This window comes from Anabrus simplex, chromosome 5 (assembly GCF_040414725.1).
Source record: "Anabrus simplex isolate iqAnaSimp1 chromosome 5, ASM4041472v1, whole genome shotgun sequence".
NCBI classification, from domain to species: Eukaryota; Metazoa; Arthropoda; class Insecta; order Orthoptera; family Tettigoniidae; genus Anabrus; species Anabrus simplex.
Genome location: NC_090269.1, coordinates 339,594,254 through 339,616,586, shown reverse-complemented (window position 1 = coordinate 339,616,586; position 22,333 = coordinate 339,594,254).

Sequence of the window (22,333 nt, the reverse complement as noted above, 5' to 3'; positions counted from 1 at the left end):
TGTCTACTGGTTTGACGTCGCCCTGACTCAGTTTTTGGTGACGGTGAGGTACAAAAGAGCTAGGACTTTTAAGGGAGTGGTGGTCGTCTTAATTAAGGTCCATCAGCTAAGCCACTGTCCGGCTCCAGGGTTAAATGGTTAGCGTGCTGGCCTTTGGTTACAGCGGTCCCGGGTTCGATTCCCGGCAGGATTGGGAATTTTAACCTCATTGGTTAATTTCGCTGGCACGGGGTCTGGGTGTATGTGTCGTCTTCATCATCATTTCATCCTCATCACGACGCACAGGTCGCCTATGGGTGTCAAATCAAAATACCTGCACCTGGCGAGCCGAACTTGTCTTCGGACACTTCCGGCACTAAAAGCCATACGCCATTTCATTTTTTCAGCTAACCCACTGAGTGTAGCTGCTCTGAAACCGGGGAGCGCACGGAAACCCATGTTCAGTCTGTCGATGGTGGGTTTCGAACCAACCATCTCCTTGGACAGCATTTTAAGCCTTAATACTCTCCCTGATGTTAGATGATTTGCTGGTGAAATGTCAACCTATTAGTCACGAGGATTCGAGCGTTGACCGTGTGGATAAAAATCCAGCAGCTAATCCACTGGGCCACCCGTTTGCTCAAAGAGCGTACTCACATACTAGCACAGAAGTCCAGTAAACACTCCACATTCCTATTTACTCCATATTTTCCCCACATTTACCCATTAACTTCTCATACACTTCAGTTCTCCTCTCGTGAAATCCATTACGATTATCTTGTACTTGCTGTTGATCCTGACTACGATGTCACCCAGTGTTTCATAAAACTAGTCTACTTCATTCTCATCTGCTCACTCACACGGTGAGTACCAAGACGATTCTGATCCTAATTTCTCCAACCACCAAATCTCTCCTCATCATTCGTTTATTTGCAATCCTAACAGAAAAATGCTCCGCTATATACTGTTCCTGATGAACAGCCCTACCCCACACTCTGTCCGCCCTACCCCTTTTAACATCCATTACTCTCATATTGTCCTATATCTTCCTCGTTATCCCACCCTACACGAGTAACTCCTAACTCATCTAGACACATCCTCTTTTTGCTGATTCTTCTACTCTTTCTTTCATAAGCCCCATTAATATTGGCAGCACCCCAACGAATTGAATTTCGTTCACAAAATTGTTCCCAAGAAGTCCCACTGAGTTAATCACTCCCAACCCCAATGAATTCGTAGCAAGCTATTCTTACTGTGAGTTTCATTACTGACAAATAACAAAGTAAGTTCATTTTATGTGACTGTTGATACTGTGGTCATTCGAGCCCGGATTTCTAAGCACTGATAGGTTAGAATAAAAACTTACTTCAGCGAGTAGCAAATGCCGTATATCTCGGGGACTGAATGTTTGTGTTCGTATTCATATACCGTACGTATTAATTTATATACACCATATTATACTATAAACCATCACGGAAAACCTTTCAGTCTGCCAGCCTCTGTGAGTTAACTATGGGCCTCAGAAACCCTCTACTTGCAAGTAGCACTGTGTTCTCGTTCTTTTCCACATTTCATGTCATTAAATCATTTTAAAAAAGCCACAGTTCTAGCCCTTTAGGCAAGCAACTCAATGTTGAAAACATCCTAGAGATATGAGCTACGAATTTTAGATAAATAAAAATATAATAAAATATGAGAATAATATATTATTTATTTATTGCTAAAAACACAATCATTTTCTTAACCATCGTCACCCAGTCAACTAGATTAGCAGTGTGGCTTTTTTCTACCATTACGAGTGCTAATGTGAGTCAATGCAGAGTTTCACGTAAGCCCTTATAACTATATTCGGTGTGGACATTTAAAAAATAAAAAAGCCTGAGGGTATTAGACTAAGAAACACATTACAGACAGAACCATGTAAATAAGTTAATTTGGCTAGGACTTGTATCAAAAAGTAAACGAGTAAAGGAACAACTGATTATAGACTGTTTTTGGAACTGCAATTAGGCCGGGAATGATTTTCAATTTTTTTTAAAGTCTGATATAGCTGAAATGAAATGGCGTATGGCTTTTAGTGCCGGGAGTGTCCGAGGACATGTTCGGCTCGCCAGGTGCAGGTCTTTTTATTTGACACCCGTAGGTGATTTGCGCGTCGTAATGAGGATGAAATTATGATGAAGACGACAGATACATCCAGCCCCCGTGCCAGCGAAATTAACCAATGATGGTTAAAATTCCCGACCGTGCCGGGAATCGAACCCGAGACCCCAGTGACCAAAGGCAGGCAAGCTAACCATTTATCCACGGAGCCGGACTTTGATGACTCACAATTTGAAAACTTTCCGGTCCCTTTAGCCTTTCAACTCTCGGCACAATTAAGGAAATTGCTTAATTTCTGTTTTTTGTGGTATTGGTACCCCTACTTTGCCTGCTGAGAAATGTTTTCAGCACTAAACACGAGTCTAGCTGTCGCCGCCTTCCAGTATATCTCACCATTTCAGGTCTAATTTCGACCATTTCTGCTGCTTTATTTTCCACCATTTTCACCCCTTCCTTAGAGAGTAATTTCATTGCAATCATTTTCTCCTCATGAATTTCATTCCCCGTGACGTCGATAGGAATATTTCCTTTTACGTTGGAAATATTTTTAACATATTCCTTCCACCCGTCCAGTAAATCCCAATGATCTACCATGAGATCACATGACTCATCCAATACCTATTCATTTCCCCTTACCTCTGCCTTTAAAAGATCCGTAATTTCAGCCCAGAAACGTTTCCATATCACTTGACAAAACCTTTTCAGGTTATTACCAATATTTTTCCATGATTTATTCTTGGACTATACAATGATTTGTTTCACTTTGTTTCTTCTATATGCATGCAATTCCCCAACTACATACTCTTTATTTGGAGCCATTTATTATACGCCTTATCTAAAGTTTACAAGCTGCTCTGACTTCATCATCCCACCAAGATATACTATAAAATAAGAGCTTTGTCTGTACATTGCTCAGAATTTGAAAAGAATGGTATTTCTGTATCGGTCATGTCCACAGTAACAAGGAAATACACTTTTTACTTTTCCGTAATTTTTATCTGTCTGTCTGTGTGTATGTATGTATGTATGCAAGTATGTATGTATGTATGTACACGCATCACTAGAAAACGGCTAATGGGCTGAGTGGCTCAGACGGTTAAGGCGCTGGCCTTCTAACCCCAACTTGGCAGGTTCGATCCCGGCTCAGTCCGGTGGTATTTGAAGGTGCTCCAATACGACAGCCTCGTGTCGGTAGATTTACTGGCACGTAAAAGAACTCCTGTGGGACTAAATTCCGGCACCTCGGCGTCTCCGAAGACCGTAAAAGTAGTTAGTGGAACGTAAAGCAAATAGCATTATTATTATTATTATTAGAAAATGGCTAAAGAGAATTCAATGAAAATCGGTATGCAAAGTCGAGGAATAAGACGCTACAATGTATGCTATAAATAATTTTGTTCACGCTGATAGAAATGGTAGTTTAGGGGAAGGCCTAAAATGTAATTTTCAAATATTTATGTTATTGGTGGTCCTATCTTAATAAAAATTGGTATGAAAAGGCGGGAAATAAGTCGCTACAATCTAGGCCTTTGATCATTTTATTCACGCTGAGTGAAATGGTTGTTTAGGAAATTACCTAAAATTTAATTTTTAAATATTTATATTATTAGTGGTCCTATGTAATTGAAAAATGGTATACAGATTCGGAGAATAAGCCACTACAATCTAGGCTATAAATCATTTTATTCATGCTGAACGAAATAGTAGTTTAGGGGAAGGCCTAAAATTTAATTCTCAATTATTTATGTTATTAGTGGTCATATCGATAAATACTACATAACCAAAGTTATATAGAATTAAATTTTCGACCATCTATGTCTTATAAATTCTTACCGTACCCACTATGATAACACAGATATTCATGAATTTGTATTTTTGTTGCCAAGTCCATATCGAAGCCGAGCCACGAGAAAATGGGTTAACAGAATTTAATGAAAATCGGGATGTAGAGTTCCTACTGAGGTCATTGCAATGTATGTTCATTTCAGTTTGGAAAACCACTAAGACAGTCTTTCTGAGGATGTAAAAAGGCAGGTGGAGAGTGAGTGTCTACAATTATAATGAAAATTCCCCAACCTGATTGTGACTGATGGTATACAAGCGGGTCTACCATTACAGTGACAATTCCCTAACTCAGTCTTCATAGGAGAAAAGATGTTTGGTGACTTCCCCGTCGCGTTTCTAGGGTAACGTTAAGAGGTATGCAATTTATTACAATCTTGCTCACAACATGTACACTAGAATTTCGTATACAATGTAGAATTCCGAAGCGAAGCCTATTACCCTTATCATGACGAATATAAGAACAAGTGTGAGGACTCCTCGAGTTCAAGCGCGCTCCGCCAGGGAGCGCTATAGTGGAGTGGGCAAGCTCCACAGCACCGATCAGCTGGTCTTAGGAATGATGCCAGAGGAAACGTATTACTCCGTGACTGATAAGTATATACACTGTCTTTTAAAACACAATGGGAGATTACAATTAAAATACCACGGAAATAAACCTATAGCCTTCATCACAAGTTGCGAAAAGCACAGTTTACTGGAGTGCACATGTACAGATAAATATTAAAACAAACACCCATGAACTATTTAAAGGTAATACTCCAATTACCAACTCGAATTTGTCGGTTACTGGACTTTCTAAAGCTTGCCTGAAGATTTGGCGCATGTTCGAGATTGTAAATTCACGATTCACTATAAAATTATCTCATTTTACTATGAAATCATCAGACAAATGAACATCACAAAATCTGCTGTTATGCCTTAACTCAGTATCCTTCCGTGGAATAGCTCTAGCCCATTTTTCAAATTGATTTCTATCATTTGGTGGTGAAAAATTCGCATATTATCAAGTACTCTACAATAGTCTGACTTACAGTCAGGCACAAAACGGTACGCCATGCTGAACTATAACATTAATCAAGCCATAGTACACAACACACAATAAACTGAGATTTTGAACGGAAAGCAAAGAAAATTAAACTTTTTCACTGAAATACCTCGCACAGTAACGTCTCCGGCACTTTTCTATATCCGGCTTGCCGGAACAACTGGAGCACGTGTTGGATATAATCTCTTGCAGTGCTTGCAGTGGCAGGACCACAAACTACCATGCTATAATGGCTGAGTAATTACACTTGGTCTTATATTCGTCATGCCCTTATATTTTCCTTGCTGTTGATCCTGACTACTGTCACTCAGTGCTTCACAAAACCTGTCTACTTTATCCTCACCTGTTACCTCACACAGTGAATACTAAGACTATTCTCGTCCTAATTCTTCTGACCACCAAATCTATGTTCATCATTCATTCATTTACGATCCTAACAGAAACAGTGCTGCGTGCTATGTTCTTAGGGAACAGTCCTAACCCACACAGTCAACACATTCCCTTTTAACAACTCTTACGGGCACCTTATACAGTATTCTCCTATATCATTAACTCTTAACACATGCAGACACATCTTCTTTGCTGATTCTTCTACTTTCTTTTATCCATAAGTCCCATTAATATTGATAGCCACCCCCACTTACACACACACAAACTCCATTTCGTTCACGAAGTTGTTAGTCACTGGCCTATCAAATAGAAGTGGTACTGCGTCACTCCCATAGGACCTAGGACGCGACTGCAGTGATCCACACCATGAATAATAATAATAATAATAATAATAATAATAATAATAAGCCTCCGTGGCTCAGGCAGCAGTGCGTCGCCCTCTCACCGCTGGGTTCCGTTGTTCAAATCCCGGTCACTCCATGTGAGATTTGTGCTGGACAATGCGGAGGCGGGACAGGTTTTTCTCCGGGTACTCCTGTTGTCCATGTCATATTTCATTCCAGCAACACTCTCCACTATCATTTCATTTCATCTGTCAGTCATTAATCATTGCCCCAGAGGAATGCGACAGGCTTCGGCAGCCGGCACAATTCCTATCCTCGCCGCAAGATGGGGCTTCATTCATTCCATCTCTGACCCGGTCATTGACTTGGAAACAGGTTGTAGGTTTTTCAATAATAATAATAATAATAATAATAATAATAATAATAATAATAATAATAATAATAATAATAATAATAATAATTGTAAGGTTAATACTTTAAGTTTAATCTCCTTCAAACATGTCCTCCTTAAATTGTTAGCAGAGGTATACATATCTTTGTCTGTGTACCTCTGTATCACGCTGCTCTCATTGTGGCTATTTTCCTCCTTCCCCCTCCACTCGCTCCCTATTACTAGCGATAACGGCGGGGCCTTGATTAGTGTTGTGGAAGCCATTTTGGCATTTTGTTTCCTGTCCTTGTACGGGACGGACGTGCCATGTGAGGGTTTATATTAATCCAGGGTTTTCCCTGGATTTTTCCCCCTTTTGGGGTGTAATTTTGGTAGGTTCTGACCTTTTTGACTATTCTTATTTTATTTACGTAAATTCAACTTGCGTTATATTTTTCTGTTCTGATTCTCCTTCGGAGCCGTCATTCTCGCTAGTCCATAACTGACCCCTTTTCAAAAACTCATTTTCTTCTGGTTCTCGGTTTTATTTTTCAGTGGTCAGCTATGCTAATTTAACCTTCCCATTATGCAAGGTATCAAAGTTGTTCTATTGAATGAATGTAATTCTGTATAGGGTTATACCCATTTCAAACTTGGCAAGCTAAATATGCCTAACAGATCTATAAGCTTAAACCTTTATCACCAACCACCCTGGGTGGTAAATTGTTATTTCTTAACGGAGCTGAGAAAAATGAATTCCAATCCCTTCAACGGTGTTTGGTTTCTCGTTGACCGTCTAATTTTAATTTTAGTTCACGGTTGCCTTGGTGACTTTTATTGTAATTGAGATTGATTGACATTGTTCGATTGAATGAGTTGACTAACGTTTTTGCTGGAAACTGACACGGGTACGTTTACTGTTGGTTCTTGTGAACTTGACTTGGAATTTTGGGGAATTATTATTATTGGTTTCTTTATTTCTCCACGGTAACTGATTTCTTAGTGAGATCCGTGCGATCTCTATTGCGATTTGGGTACGTGAAGTGTTGAATTTGGGAGTAACTTCTCCGTTTCCTGTAAGGCTCTGGTTGAGTCGGTGTGGAATTTTATTGCAATTACTCCTCTGCGCTTGTAATGCCGTTCTGATTATGGGCATATGATCTAACCTATGAAATATTATATCGAGCAGTTATTTCTGCTCCCGCCGATACGTTCCTGAAGTATTGGTAAATATATTACCGTGTTTCCCATTTCTGGTCTCCACTGGCCCTGTGGTGTCACACATTGAATTTATTTCTTAAAACTGTATTCTGCTATTTCTCGAGTTAACCATTTTTATTGTGCCCGTGCTGTACCTCTGGTTTGTGAGGTTTTTCATGTTTCGCGTTTTGGGGCTTTTCCTGTTTTCTGTGTCCTGTTAATTTATGCAGGTATTTCCAGATTAACATCGTGGTAAGGATAGAATTCATTTCTCTCCTTGTGATTGTGAATTCATGTAAATTATTATTAGCTCCACCCTTTGAATCTTTAATTTCGCAAACCTCTTGATTAATCTTCGTTTAGTTCAACCTGGTGTAGTATTTCATTTTGTGTTTAAATTAAATTTCTATATTCCTAAAACCTCGGCTTATCCTTTCGTGTTTATGAAAGTGCACTAATTGTTAGATTACCATGATACTGTAACACTATTGGTCACGGTTGCAAAGATCCAAAAGCACCTTCTACATACCATCCTCGAGGTAAGTTGTTTGTTTTTTTTTAAAAAAAACTGGCATTTACTTATTGCTTTCGCTGTTTCTATGTGGTGACTCTGTGTGATAAGTTACTTGGATTTTCTGGGTGCATTATCTTCGGTAATTGCTGTGCACCGGAATACTTACTGCCTTTGAACTGTCACTTGACAAACGCCTACTACATCACTGTGTCTCGAGACTTACCAGATACCTTGGTACCAAAGGATTATTAACTAGTGAGTCGCTCTGAGCTACTAGTGTTATGTTTGGTGTCCTAGCTCCTTAGTGTGCTAAAAGTGTTTTCATATCGATGTACCAAACTCTCTCTAGTTTATGTACTGACCTAACCCGTCCATCACTGCGTGTCTATAGTCAGGCTTAGTGTAGCAGTGCTACGGATACTGTCTGAGTTCTAATTGGACCTCACCGTATACTTGTAATCAACCTAACTGTAACTGAGTATATCTCTTGGAATTTTAACTAATTATCGTGACATCTCTAAGTGTAACCCAAACCTAACCTTTAAATAATTGCATCGTCACCGATCTTATTATCGCACGTCACAGTGTCATTGTATGTTAAGCGTCTCCCCGCACGTTACAGTGTATTTTAAGTGTGTTCCCCGCACGTTACAATAATAATAATAATAATAATAATAATAATACATCGTAATGTTCTCCTCAAGAACAAAAGATGCAAGTTGTTAGTGACAGTGTAGGGCAGGGAGGAATATACTAGAATTAGAATTACGTAGCCTATACGTTACTAGCTTCACATCTTGTCGTTACAAGTTATACCACACAACCTGCAACTCTACGTAGAGACCGAACCAAAGGGAAGCAATTTTCTATTACAAATTTCTCACAATATCTGCTCAGAAAGTTAGATGATGATGCTGATAATAGTACATTATTATTATTATTATTATTATTATTATTATTATTATTATTATTATTATTATTATTATTATTATTATTATTATTATTTTATGTCCACTAACTAATTTTACAGTTTTTTGGTACGCCGAGGTGTCGGAATTTCGTCCAGCCGGATTTCTTTTACGTGCCGTTAAATCTCAGTGATACAAGGTTGAACTCCTTCAAATACCATTGTACAGTGCCGGGTTCGAAACCGCTAACTTCGGGTCAGTAGGCCAGCGCTTCTACTGTATTCAGTCCGAAATGGATGGAATTTTCTGTCTAGTCTGAGATACCTGTGGATGATTTCTACTCACTACATAATTATTATAAAATGCTGAAAGATGAAACGCATGTAGAATTCGGTATGCTAAAAGGAGGCCTTATGCCGGCTACATATTCTGCGATCAGGCACTGCTAAATCCCCTGTGCTCCAAAAAATGGCGTGCTACATTCTTCTGCACATAATGAGCCGTAAGATGTTTGAAAAACAGATGTAGTTGACACTCTAATTTTGTCTGGTTCCGAGCGGCGCTCTGGAGGCATGGCGGCAAATGACTGATGCAGCGAACCAGAGCAACAAAGAGTCCTTTTATACTATGACTGAGACATTGTTTCTTCTATAATACAGTGTTTCATACAGTACATCAGCTGTTCGAATCCCTTTAATGCAGTGCTCATACACCATTATTGTTGGTGTGATTGGCCATTAGTGTGTTCCGAAGTTATTCAAGTCGGCCTTGCAAGCCTGTCTAAAACCTTTGATGCCTTTGAGCGTAATAGGATGTGTAATTCTACATATTTCCATCAAGAATTCAGAAAAGCGACCCAGACCACAAAATAGATTGCCGTACCATAGCAGCAACAGCGTCCCATGTGATCTATGAGATCTTGCCGCTGTGAGGATTGTGCCACTTAATAAAGCATGTAGCCGAGCCACAAGTCTTTTGGGACTAAGATGACTATGCGACATAGAACTGTACATGTGGGAAACATTTTTTCTCAAGTCGAAAAAAGCAACTTGAAAAAAATAAGTCAACTCTTCTTTCACACTATTTTTCAACACCCTTAGGTGCCTTTTCCGAAAAAAATATTTGTTTTAAAGGAGATTCCAAATACCAGTTTTCACTTCTGTAACATCTCCAGTTTTTGAGATATAAGTTTTCTCATAAAAATAATTCAACTTCTTCTTCACTTTTTCCACATCCCTCCATCTCAGAGAATTAGAGTAGACGAAGCTTTATCTGATCCTGTAATAATTAAGAGGGAAATTCCTCAGGGCAATATTATTGGACCTTTATGCTTTGTTATATATATCAATGAAGGAGTGAAATCAGAAGTAGGCTTATTTTGGATGATGTTATTCTGTATGGAGTAATAAATAAATTACAAGATTGTGAGCAACTGCAAAATGACCTCGATAATGTTGTGAGATGGACAATAGACAATGGTATGATGATAAACGGGGTTAAAAGTCAGGTTGTGAGCTTTTTCTTTGCTAGGGGCTTTACGTCGCACCGACACAGATAGGTCTTATGGCGACGATGGGATAGGAAAGGCCTAGGAGTTGGAAGGAAGCGGCCGTGGCCTTAATTACGGTACAGCCCCAGCATTTGCCTGGTGTGAAAATGGGAAACCACGGAAAACCATCTTCAGGGCTGCCGATAGTGGGATTCGAACCTACTATCTCCCGGATGCAAGGTTGTGAGTTTCACAAATAGGAAAAGTCCTCTCAGTTTAAATTACTGCGTTGATAGGGGGTGAAAGATTCTTTTGGGGATCATTGTAAGTATCTTGGTGTTAATATAAGGAAAGATCTCCATTGGGGTAAACACATAAATGGGATTGTAACTAAAGGATACAGACCTCTGCGCATGGTTATGATGGTGTTTAGGGGTTGTAGTAAGGATGTAAAGGAGAGGAGACCCCAACTAGAGTATGGTTCCAGTGTATGGGACCCTCGTCAGGATTAATTGATTCAAGAACCGGAAAAAATGCAAAGAAAAGCAGCTCGACTTGTTCTGGGTGATTTCCGACAAAAGAGTAGCGTTACAAAAATATTGCAAAGTTTGGGCTGGGAAGAACTGGGAGAAAGAAGACGAGCTGTTCGACAAAGTGGTATGTACCGGGCTGTCAGCGGAAAAATGGCGTGGGATGACATTAGTAGACGAATAAGTTTGAGTGGCGTCTTTAAAAGTAGGAAAGATCCCAATATGAAGGTAATGTTGGAATTCAAGAAGACAAACTGGGGCAAATATTCATTTATAGAAAGGGGAGTTAGGGATTGGAATAACTTACCAAGGGAGATGTTCAATAAATTTCCAATGTCATTGAAATCATTTAAGAAAAGGGCGACTGTCCTAAATGCAGATCAGTATTGATTGATTGATCTTTAAGTGGACTTGCAGAAAAAAAAAACGTGTTTCTAGATTTTTAAAGAAGATTCCAAATACCAACTTTCACGTCTGTAACATCTTCAATTTTTGATATATAAGTATCCTCATAAAAATAACTCAACTTCTTTAGGATTCGAGGAAGATTTAGCAGATACCCTGGATTCAAGAGGTCAAATGGACTGTATCGCGATTGACCTATCTAAGGCATTTGATAGGGTAGATCATGGGAGACTACTGGCAAAAATGAGTGCAACTGGGCTAGATAAAAGAGTGACTGAATGGGTGGCTATGTTACTAGAAAATGGAACTCCGAGAATTAGAATAGGCGAAGCTTGATCTGACCCTGTAATAATTAAGAGGGGAATTCCTCAAGGCAGTATTATTGTACATTTATGTTTTCTTAAGTGTCTGGTAAGACCCCAACTAGAGGATGGTGCCAGTGTTTGCGACCCACACCAGGATTACGTGATCAAGAACTGGAAAAAATCCAAAGAATAGCAGTTCGATTTGTTCTGGGTGATTTCCGACAAAAGAGTAGCGTTACAAACAATTTCCAAAGTTTGGGCTGGGAAGACTTGGGAGAAAGGAGACGAGGTGCTCGACTAAGTGGTATGTTCCGAGTTGTAGATGGAGAGATGGCGTGGAATGATATCAGTAGACGAATAAGACTCAGTGGTGTCTTTAAAAGTAGGAAAGATCACAATATGAATATAAAGCTTGAATTTAAGAGGACAAATTGGGCAAAATTTTCGTTTTTAGGAAGGGGAGTTAGGAATTGGAATAACTTACCAAGGGAGGCGTTCAATAAATTTCTTTGCAATCATTTAAGAAAACGCTTGGAAAACAACAGGTAGGAAATCTGTCCCTTGGGCGACTGCCCTAAATGCAGATCAGTACTGATTGATTGATTGATTGATTGATTGATCGATTGATTGATTGATTGATTGATTGATTGATTGATTGATTGATTGATTGATTGATTGATTGATTGATTGATTGATTGATTGATTGATTGATTGATTGATTGATTGATTGATTGCCATTCTACCGTAACATTCTTTACCTCCCAACAAAAAATCGTCTGTTTTATTTTTATTTTTAAATGAGACTAATGAGACTACATACATACATCATCATCATTATAGACCGTTTTTCCTTTCAGCGTTCAGTCTGCAAGCCTCTGTGAATTTACTAAACGTCCCCGCAATCCTCTATTTGCAACTAGCGCTGTGGCTTCGTTTAGTTCTATACCTCTTATCATTAAATCGTTAGAAACTGAGTCTAACCATCGTCGTCGTCATGGTCTCCCTCTACTTCTCTTACCCTCCATAACAGAGTCCATTATTCTCCTAGGAAACCTATCCCCCTCCATTCGTCACACATGGCCCCACCACCGAAGCCGTTTAACGCGTACAGGTTCATCCATCGAGTTCATTCCTAACTTGGCCTTTATCTCCATTCCGAATACTCTCCCGTCATTGTTCCCACTTGTTTGTACCAGAAAAAATTCTATCTAATTTCCATTCTGTTACTTCTAACCAGTGAATAAGATATCCTGAGTCCACGCAGATTTCGCTCCCGTAAAACAAACTTGGTCTGGAAACAGACCGATGTAAAGATAGTTTCGTCCGGGAGCTGACTTCATTCTTACAGATCGCAACTGCGAGCTCACTGCATGAGCTTTACTGCACCTTGAATCAATCTCACTTACTATATTACCAGCCTGGGAGAACACACATCCTAAATACTTGAAATTATCGACCTGTTCCAGCTTTGTATCATCAAATTGACATTATGTTCTGTTGAATGTCTTACCTACTGACATCAATTTTGTCTTCGAAAGGCTAATTTTCATACTATACTCATTGCACCTATTTTCAAGTTCCAAGGTATTAGACTGCAAGTTTTCGGCACAATCTGCCATTAAGACCAAGTCGTCAGCATAGGCCAGACTGCTTACTACATTTCCACCTAACTGAATCCCTCCCTGCCATTTTATACCTTTCAGCAGATGATCCATGTAAACTACGAACAACAAAGATGAAAGATTACAGCCTTGTCTAACTCCTGTAAGTACCCCGAACCAAGAAATTTTACCATCAATTCTCACTGTAGCCAAATTGTCAACATAAATGCCTTTGATTTATTTTAATAATCTACCCTTAATCCCACAGTCTCCTAGTATGGCGAACAACTTTTCCCTCGGTACACTGCCATATGCTTTCTCTAGATCTACGAAACATAAACATAACTGACTATTCCTCTCGTAACATTTTTCAATTACCTGGCGCCAAGGGCGCCCATGCCCGGGGGCAAGGGCGGCCGCGGCCCCACTCTAGCTCTCAGGAAAAGGAAAATTGTAATGTAGTCAGGTGTTTTTCTTTCAAAAAAGTTATTTAAAAGTCTGTATTACGTAGAAGGGGTAATACCGGCCCCCGACCAACAGGCAGGGGATACCGTGGGTGTTATTCTACCGCGGAATACAAGTCTCCATTCATCTTCAAAATATTAAAAAGACTACATACCCCCAGGTCTAGCCCCCCTCCCTGAAAACTGTCATATGGGCGCCCATACCTGGCGCATATTGAAAATCTGGTCCTGAGAGCCCCTTTGTGGTCTGAAGACACACTGGTTTTCATTCAACTTTCTCTCAACCACTGATCGCACCCTCCCTTCCTAGATGCCAGTGAATACTTTGCCTGGTATACTAATCAATGAGATACGTCGATAGTTGTTGCAATCCTTCCTGTTCCCTTGCTTATAGATAGGTGCAATAACGGCTTTTGTCCAATCTGAAGGTACCTTACCAACACTCAATGCTAATTTTATTGTTCTATGAAGCCATTTCATCCCTGCCCTCCCACTATACTTCACCATTTCAGGTCTAATTTCATCTATTCCTCCTGCCTTATGACAATGGAGTTTATTTACCACCTTTTCCACTTCCTCAAGCGTAACTACACCAACATCATTTTCCTCCTCCCCATGAGGTCGAGTGTTCGCGACTCCACCAAGATTTCCTTTTGCGTTGAGGAGATTTTCAAAATATTTCCTCCACCTGTCCAGTGATTCCCTGGGATCTATTATGAGTTCACCTGAATTACCCAAACCACTTTTCATTTTCTTTTTTTTACTCCTTTCCTAAGATTCTTTATTACTGTCCAGAAAGGTTTCCCTGCTGCTTGATCTAGCCTTTCCAGGTTATTACCAAAATCTTCCCAGGACTTCTTTCTGGATTCAACATCTGTTTGTTTCGCTCTGTTTCTTTCATCTACGTACAATTCCTTGCCTGCATCAGCCCTTGTTTGGGGCCATTTCTGATAAACCCTTCGTTTTACGCTTACAAACTGCACTCACTTTATCATTCCACCAAGATGTTCGCTTTTCCCCATCTTTACACACAGTTGTTTCTAGGCATTCCCTTGGCGTTTTAACTACAGCATCCCTGTATGCCACCCATTCTCTTTCTATATCCCGATCCTGCTTACTGTCCACTGTTCGGAACTTCTCAATAATCATATCCAAGTACTTCTGTCTAATATCCTCGTCCTGGAGATTTTCTACCCTTATTCGTTTGCAGACAGATTTCACTTTGTCCAGCTTAGGCGTAGAGATCAGATAATGGTCTGTATTATTGAAATATCCCGGGAAAACCCGTACATTCCTAACAGATTTCCTAAATTCGAAGTCTGTTAAGATATAGTCTATTATGGATCTGGTACCCCTACTCTCCCATGTGTAGCGGTGAATAGCCTTATGCTTGAAGAATATATTCGTAATTGCTAAACCCATACTAGCACAGAAGACCAGCAAACGCTTTCCATTCGTATTAGATTCCATATCTTCCCCACTTTTACCAATCACCCTTTCGTATCCTACAGTTCAATTTGAGACTCCAAATACTAATTTCGACGTCTGTAACATCTTTAGCTTTTGAGATATCAATCCTAATAAAACGAAACTCAAACCCCTTTTTAGTCCTTTGTAACCCCCTTAAGTTGTATTTCCGAAAACAAAGAAATACTTGTTTCTTTAATTTTAAAAGATGAAAAATACCCATTTTCACGTCTGTAAGACGTTACGTTCCTGAGATATACTGTAGATAAAGTCTTTCTAAAAAACTCACCCCCTTTTTCACTCCTGTTCACCACCCATTAATTATATTTTCCAAAAACAAAAATACTTGTTTCTTTATTTTTAAAGGAGATTCCAAATAACAATTTTCACATCTATAATATCTTCAGTTTTTTATATATTAGATCCTAATAAAAAGAATTTTCAGTCCTTTTTACCCCCTGAAGTGGTTTTCCAAAAACAAAGAATACAGGTTTTTTTATTTTTAAAAGATTAAAAATGTCAATTTTCATGTCTGTAACATGTTGCGTTTCTGAGATATACTGTAGTATATTCCTTTTAAAAATTCACCGTCTTTGTCACTCCTGATCAGCCCCCATTGATTGCATTTTCTAGAAACAAACAAAATATATTTCTTATTTTTAAAGGAAATTCCAAATAACAAGTTTTACATCTGTAACATGTTCAGTTTTTGAGATATCAGATCCTAATGAAAATAATTTTCAGTTTCTTACCCCCTGATGTGGTTTTCCAAAAACAAAGAATACAGGTTTTTTATTTTTAAAAGATTAAAAATGTCAATTTTCATGTCTGTAACATGTTGCGTTTCTCAGATACACTGTAGATATAATTTTTTAATCCCCTCCCTTTGTCACTCCTGTTAATTCCCCATTAATTGCATTAATTGCAAAAAATACGTGTTTCTGTTTTAAAAGGAGATTCCGAATAGCAATTTTTACATCTGTAACATCTTTAGCTTTTGAGATGTAAACGGAGAAGAAATCTAACGGTGATGGGAGACTGGAATACAGTGGTAGCCCTTGGAAGACAAAGTATTCTAGTAGGATAAATTGCACTGAGACGAAGGTATGAAAGAGGAAGTCGGCTGGTAGAAATCTGTACCGATCATAAGTTATTCCGTGCTAATACTTAATTCAAAAACCACAAACGGCAGCTCTTTACGTGGATAAGACCTAGAAATACTGGAAGGTATCAAATAGAATTCATCGTGAATAGGCAGAGATTCAGTAACCAGATGCTGGATTGCAAGATAACCCCAGGCGCATACGCAGACTCTGACCACAACTTGGTGGTCATGAAATGCCATCTAACGTTGAAGAAATTGAAGGAGATGCAAAGAAATGTAAGGTAGACAGTATGAAGGAAAAGAGAGTGAGGGGATGTCTCAAGGAACATGTTGCACAAGGAGCGAGCGGAAAGGCTGAAAGAAACACAGTAGTTGAAGAGTAGACAATCCCAAAGAAGATACTTGGAGAAAAGGTGATATCAAGCAAAAATCAATGGATAACTCAGAAATACTAGATCCGGTTGATGAACTGTGAAAGTAGAAGGATGAAAAAGATGAGGAGGGCAGAAAAAATACAAGCAAGTAAAGAATGAAGCAGATAAAAAGTGCAAGACAGATAAGGAGGAATGGCTTTTGAGAAGTGTAAGGATGTATGGTTGTAGGAAAGGTATGTGTAGGAAAATCAAGGGAACTCTAAGGGAAAGGAAAAATAGGTGCATGAATATTAAGAGTTCAGATGGACAACCACTTCTAGGGAAAGAAAGCGAGACAGGAAAATAGTCCGAACATATTCAGGGATTGTACAAAGGAAAAGAAGTAGATGATACAATTCTTGAAAAAGAAGAGGATTTTGATGCTGGGGAAATGGGAGACCCACTTTTGAGGAAAGAATTCGAAAGAGCATTGAGACGCCTAAATAGGAACAAGGTACCTGGAATTGATGATATACCCTCAGATTTACATACTGCCTTAGGAGAGTCCGGCATGGCGATGTTATTCAATTTATTGTATAGGATGTTTGATATAGGAGAGACGTTATTCGATTTTATACACAATGTTGTTAATCCTATTCCCAGAAAAACAGGGTGCTGTCAAGTAAGTATGAAAACTATCGGAGCTTTAAGTTAGTAGATGTTATGACGACGATGGGGGAGCAAAGGGCTAGGAATGGAAAGAAATCGACTGTGGCCTTCATTAATATACAGTCCCAGCATTTGCCTGGTGTGAAAATGGGAAACCACGGAAAACCATTTTCAGGAGTGCCGACAGAAGGACTCGAACCCACTATCTCCCGAATGCAAGCTGATTGCTACGTAACCCAAACCGCACAGCCACTCGCTCTGTCTCCGATCGAACCATCGAAAGTTTAATTCAAGTACACAACACAGCACCTCTTCTGACCACTGAAACATGATTTAGGATATGTGTGTAGTTGGTGGACGATAACTACAGCGCACCTGCTCATCAAATATTAAGCTGGGCAGGGCACGTGTTTTGAGTCACGCAGCTTGTGCCGACAAATCACCTTTAATTAAAAACAGATTTGCTCCGCTCCGTAGCAGCGACCTCTGTCCTAGTAATAACAGGTATGACCTCCACAAAACCATTAGGAGTGATGATTGTTAACATTTCATACGCAGTGTGCCTCCGTTGACTCACCACTTCGTGTGTACAGTCGTGCCTCGGCCCTACAGTTTATACATGAGCTGCCGCTGTAGCGAATTATTCGTATTCTCCTCTTGTTTCTTCTCCATTAAATGTTCTCTGTTTCTACCCCGAAAATGTTTCTCGTGATTTCAAAGTGTAATTAGTTGTTGTTGTTGTTTTTTACTATCTGCTTTACGTCACACCAACAGTGATAGGTCTTACGGTGACGATAGGATGGACAGGAGAGAGAGCTAGGAGTGGGAAGGAAACGACCATGGCCTTAATTAAGGTACCGCCCCAGCATTTGCCTGGTATGAAAATGGGAAACCACGGAAAACCACCTTCAGGGCTGCCGGAAGTGGGGTTCGAACCCACCATCTCCCGAATGCAAGCTGATAGTTACGTGACCCAAACCGCAGAGTCACTTGCTCAGTTTGTTAGGCTTTCTACGTATGATATGTGTGGGCTCAAGCTGATGGAAATAATAACACAAAACTTCGATGATGATGATGATGATGATGATGATGATGATGATGATGATGATAATGCTTGTTGTTTAAAGGGGCTTAACATGTAAGGTCATCGGCCCCACAAAACTTTGCTACCGAGCGTGTTGCCTACGCGGTTTGCGTCACGTAGCTGTCAGCATGCATTCGAGGGGTAGAGGGGTTCAAACTGTACTCTCGGCATCCCTAAATATGGTTTTCCGTGGTTTCCTATTTTCACACCAGTCAATTTCTAAGGCTGTACCTTAATTAAGGTTAAGGTCGCTTCCTTCGCAGTCCTTGCCCTGTGCTATCTCATGGTCACGATAAGACATTTTTGGTGCCGTTGTGACGTAAAACAAAGAACAAAAAAGACTACATATTTTATTTTTTTAAGCTTGCTTTACGTCGGACCAACACAGATAGGTTTTATGGCGACGATGGGATAGGAAAGGGCTAGGAGTGAGAAGGAAGCGACCGTGGCCTTAATTAAGGTACAACCCAAGCATATGAATGGTGTGAAAACGGGAAATGATGGAAAACGACCTTCAGGGCTGCCGACAGTAAGGTTCGAACCTACTATCTCCCGGATGCAAGCTCTAAGCTGCGCGCCTTTAACCGCACGGCCAACTCGCCCGGTTGCATTTTTCTCCCTTTTGTGTGGAGTAATTCGTAGTAGTTATTGCTGTTTGGATCACCAGTCCATTAACTGGCTTAATGCAGTCCATCGTGTGAACCTGCCCCATGTATGAGCAAACCCCGAGCCACTTCATAAAGCCAGCAAACATCACGTAGTTCGGAACTAACCTGTAGATAGAGACATAAACAAATAGCGAGTGCAGTGCTGGTTGCTAATTCTTAGACAAATATTCTTCTATCTCTCTTAATCTGTTTACCCTCCATAGTTGGTTTTTCCCTCGGACTCAGCGAAGGATCGCACCTCTACCGCCTCAAGGGCAGTGTCCTGAAGCGTGAGACTTTGGGTTAGGGGATACAACTGGGGAGGATGACCAGTACCTCGCCCAGGCGGCCTCACCTGTTATGCTGAGCAAGGGTCTTATGGGGGACGGGAAATTTGGAAGTGATACGTAAGGAAGAGGGAAGGAAGTGGCAGTGGCCTTAAGTTAGGTACCATCCCGGCATTTGCCTGGAGGATAAGTGGGAAACCACGGAAAACCACTTCCAGGATGGTTGAGGAGGGAATCGAACTCCCCTCTAATCAGTTGACTTCCCGAGGCTGAGTGGACCCCGTTTCAGTCCTTGTACTACTTTTCAAATTTCGTGGCAGAGCCGGGAATCGAACCCGGTCCTCCGGGGCTGGCAGCAAACTACACTAACCACTACACCACAGAGGCGGACTAGACAAATATTGATTACGATTTATATGTACTTTAGACTACAGTAAATGAATAACCAGTTACAAGATTTTATCTTTAATGGCATTTCTTTTACGTGTGCAATTACACTGTTCCATTATCACCGGGTGACTGAACACTGACCTCCCAGAGTGCCATCTCTTGAACAAGTAATAATGCTCATGCTCATCTTTACGTAACTATTGCATCCTACACTTACTCCTATCTGTTTGAAATATTAATGTTTTACCTTAATCCTACCATTCGTATCCCTTAAATTTCCCTCAAAATACCAACTAACAATTACTAGATATCTCAAAATTTGTCGTACCAATCTATCACTCAAATTTTGCAAAATCACTCTCCTCTCATCTATTTGACTTAATCCAACCTATCCACACCACCTTCAACTTTTTTCTTTAAAGCTACATTTTGAAGACACTTTTGTTCTTTCTTTCTTCTTCTTTTGATATAACGTCGTCACGCTCCACACAACCACCTGCGAAAATATATTGAGTGGTCCACCAGCCCTTATCATTTACTTTTATGCCACCTGTAGATTATAGACGGTCTTAGAAAGGACTTATTTCCCAAACAACAATGGGTACTTTATTTCCTTTTATCTTAATCCGTTTTTCCTCGAAGTCAGCGAGGGATCCCACATTTATCGCCTCAAGGGCAGTGTCCTGGAGCGTGAGTCTTTGCATCCGGGATGAAACTGGGAAGGAGAACAAGTACCTCATCCGGGCGGCCTCACCTGCTATGCTGAAGAGGTGCCCTGGTGGTGGGAGGATGGGAAGATTGCAAGGAATGGACAAGGAAAAGGGAAGGAAGCGACCGTGGCCTTAAGTTAGGTAGCATCCCGGCATTTGCCTGGAGAAGTGAGAAACCACGAAAAACGACTTCGGAGATGGCTGAGGTGGGAATCGAATCCCGTCTACTCAGCTGACCTCCCGAGGCTGAGTGGAACCGATTCCAGTCCTCGTAACACGTTTCAAATTTTGGGATGGCAGCTTATCACACTAACCACTACACCACAGAGGCGGACAACAACAGGTGCTAATACTAATTAATCCATGCATTAACGTAGAGCTTTCTGGAGAAAATTGTGTCCAGTTTCTGTTTTATTATTTCGAAAAACCCATATATCTTAAGGCTCAAAATCTAGTAACATTTTGAAATTTCAAGAAATACATCCCACTAACTACTTTTACGGTTTTCGGAGACGCGAGGAGTCGGAATTTTGTCTCGCAGGAGTTATTTTACGTGCCAGTAAATCTACCGACACGAGGCTGACATATTGAGCAGCTTCAAATACCACCGGACTGAGCCAGGATTGACCTCGCCAAATTGGACTCAGAAGGCCAGAGCTCTACTCTCTGAGCTACTCAGCCCAGCAGATTCCAAGAAAAGGTTTTCGGGGTAGAAATAGCTAACAGGTAGGGGAGAGGAAACCGAAGAAGAGAAGGTTGCACACAAACGTCGCGTCGTTCAGGGCCCTGGAACGTATTGCTTGTGAATTTTCTTCTCTCAAGATATCAACAGGTGTTGTGACTATAATGGCATCTGATGTGTATCTCCATTAATGTGTAAGATATCAATACATTCATCACTGTAATATGTAGTGAGTGTAGAGTAGTGAAAACAGTTATGTTCATTTCGACTACACGAAACCAGCTCGTTCCATGGGCATCTATGAAGTCGGGTAAGTTTGAAGCCTCTCTTTCAGAGTATACAACATCACCTTTCTAGCATGCAAGATTAAAATTAAGTTCCTGTAGGTGAATTATCGTATTTCCTTATGGAGCCCTTTTCATGCAGTCACCCAGTCAGCTGGTCATTTGCTGTTTCTCTGTATTTTATTATGAATGTTTGTGGAGCATTTGAGCACTATATTACCATTCTCTTTCAATAATTCAGCTGTTATGTTGTCAGAAGAAAGTGCTTTGCTCGGATGGAACGTCTTTCAAGCGCTGTGGTTCTCTTCTAAAGTTTCGCCATTCAGTCACATTTGGCTGCACTGTATCTTCGCACTACTGTTTCCATGTATTCACAAAATTTCCGAAGTCATGTATTTTATGACTATTATCAGGCTTGTACAGCGAAGACAGATATCCTGAAATGTGTCGTGAAAGTCAGTGCAATTATCGCTACGACCAACATACGCATCTGTCAGGAATTTGCGGTGAAATTGAAGATCATGTCACCACAGTGCGACGTTAGGTCTGTGCTATAAAGTTAAAAAGCTTCCAAATAAATAAAAACCATGAGTATGGTCCACAGAAGGGTAGGGTAGGTGGTGGTATACAATTTCTAATCACTTGATTGCGTGCCAAATGCCTGGATTCAATTCCAAACCTCTCCACAGTGTTCATATGGAGTGAGGGCTTATGACGCTGTTGATGACGATTCTTCCGTCGGATGGAGACGTTAAGCCTTGAGCAGACCCCTTGGTGCTATTCGACAGGAGTAGGCTATGTGCCGGCACCGGGTTTCACCCTCTCCTTTCCTAATATCATATATCACGTCACTCATTTCATTTCATCTGATTAACTCCTCTGATGAGGTTGACGTCAGGAAGGGCACCCGGTCATAACAACCCGTCACGACAGATTCATCTCACCTCATTTCGGATCCCGTAGAGACGGCACAACGGCTGGACAAACAATGTAGGCTTACTCGAAAATAAGACCCACTCGATTGTAAGACCCTCTAAGTTTTAAGGGAAAATTTTAGGAAAGTAAATATATATGCGAATGTTAGACCCATAAATGTTACTTATTGAACAGGCTGTAATTCCAACAAAAAACATTTCTTCAGAATTTTGTTGTTGCTGAACATT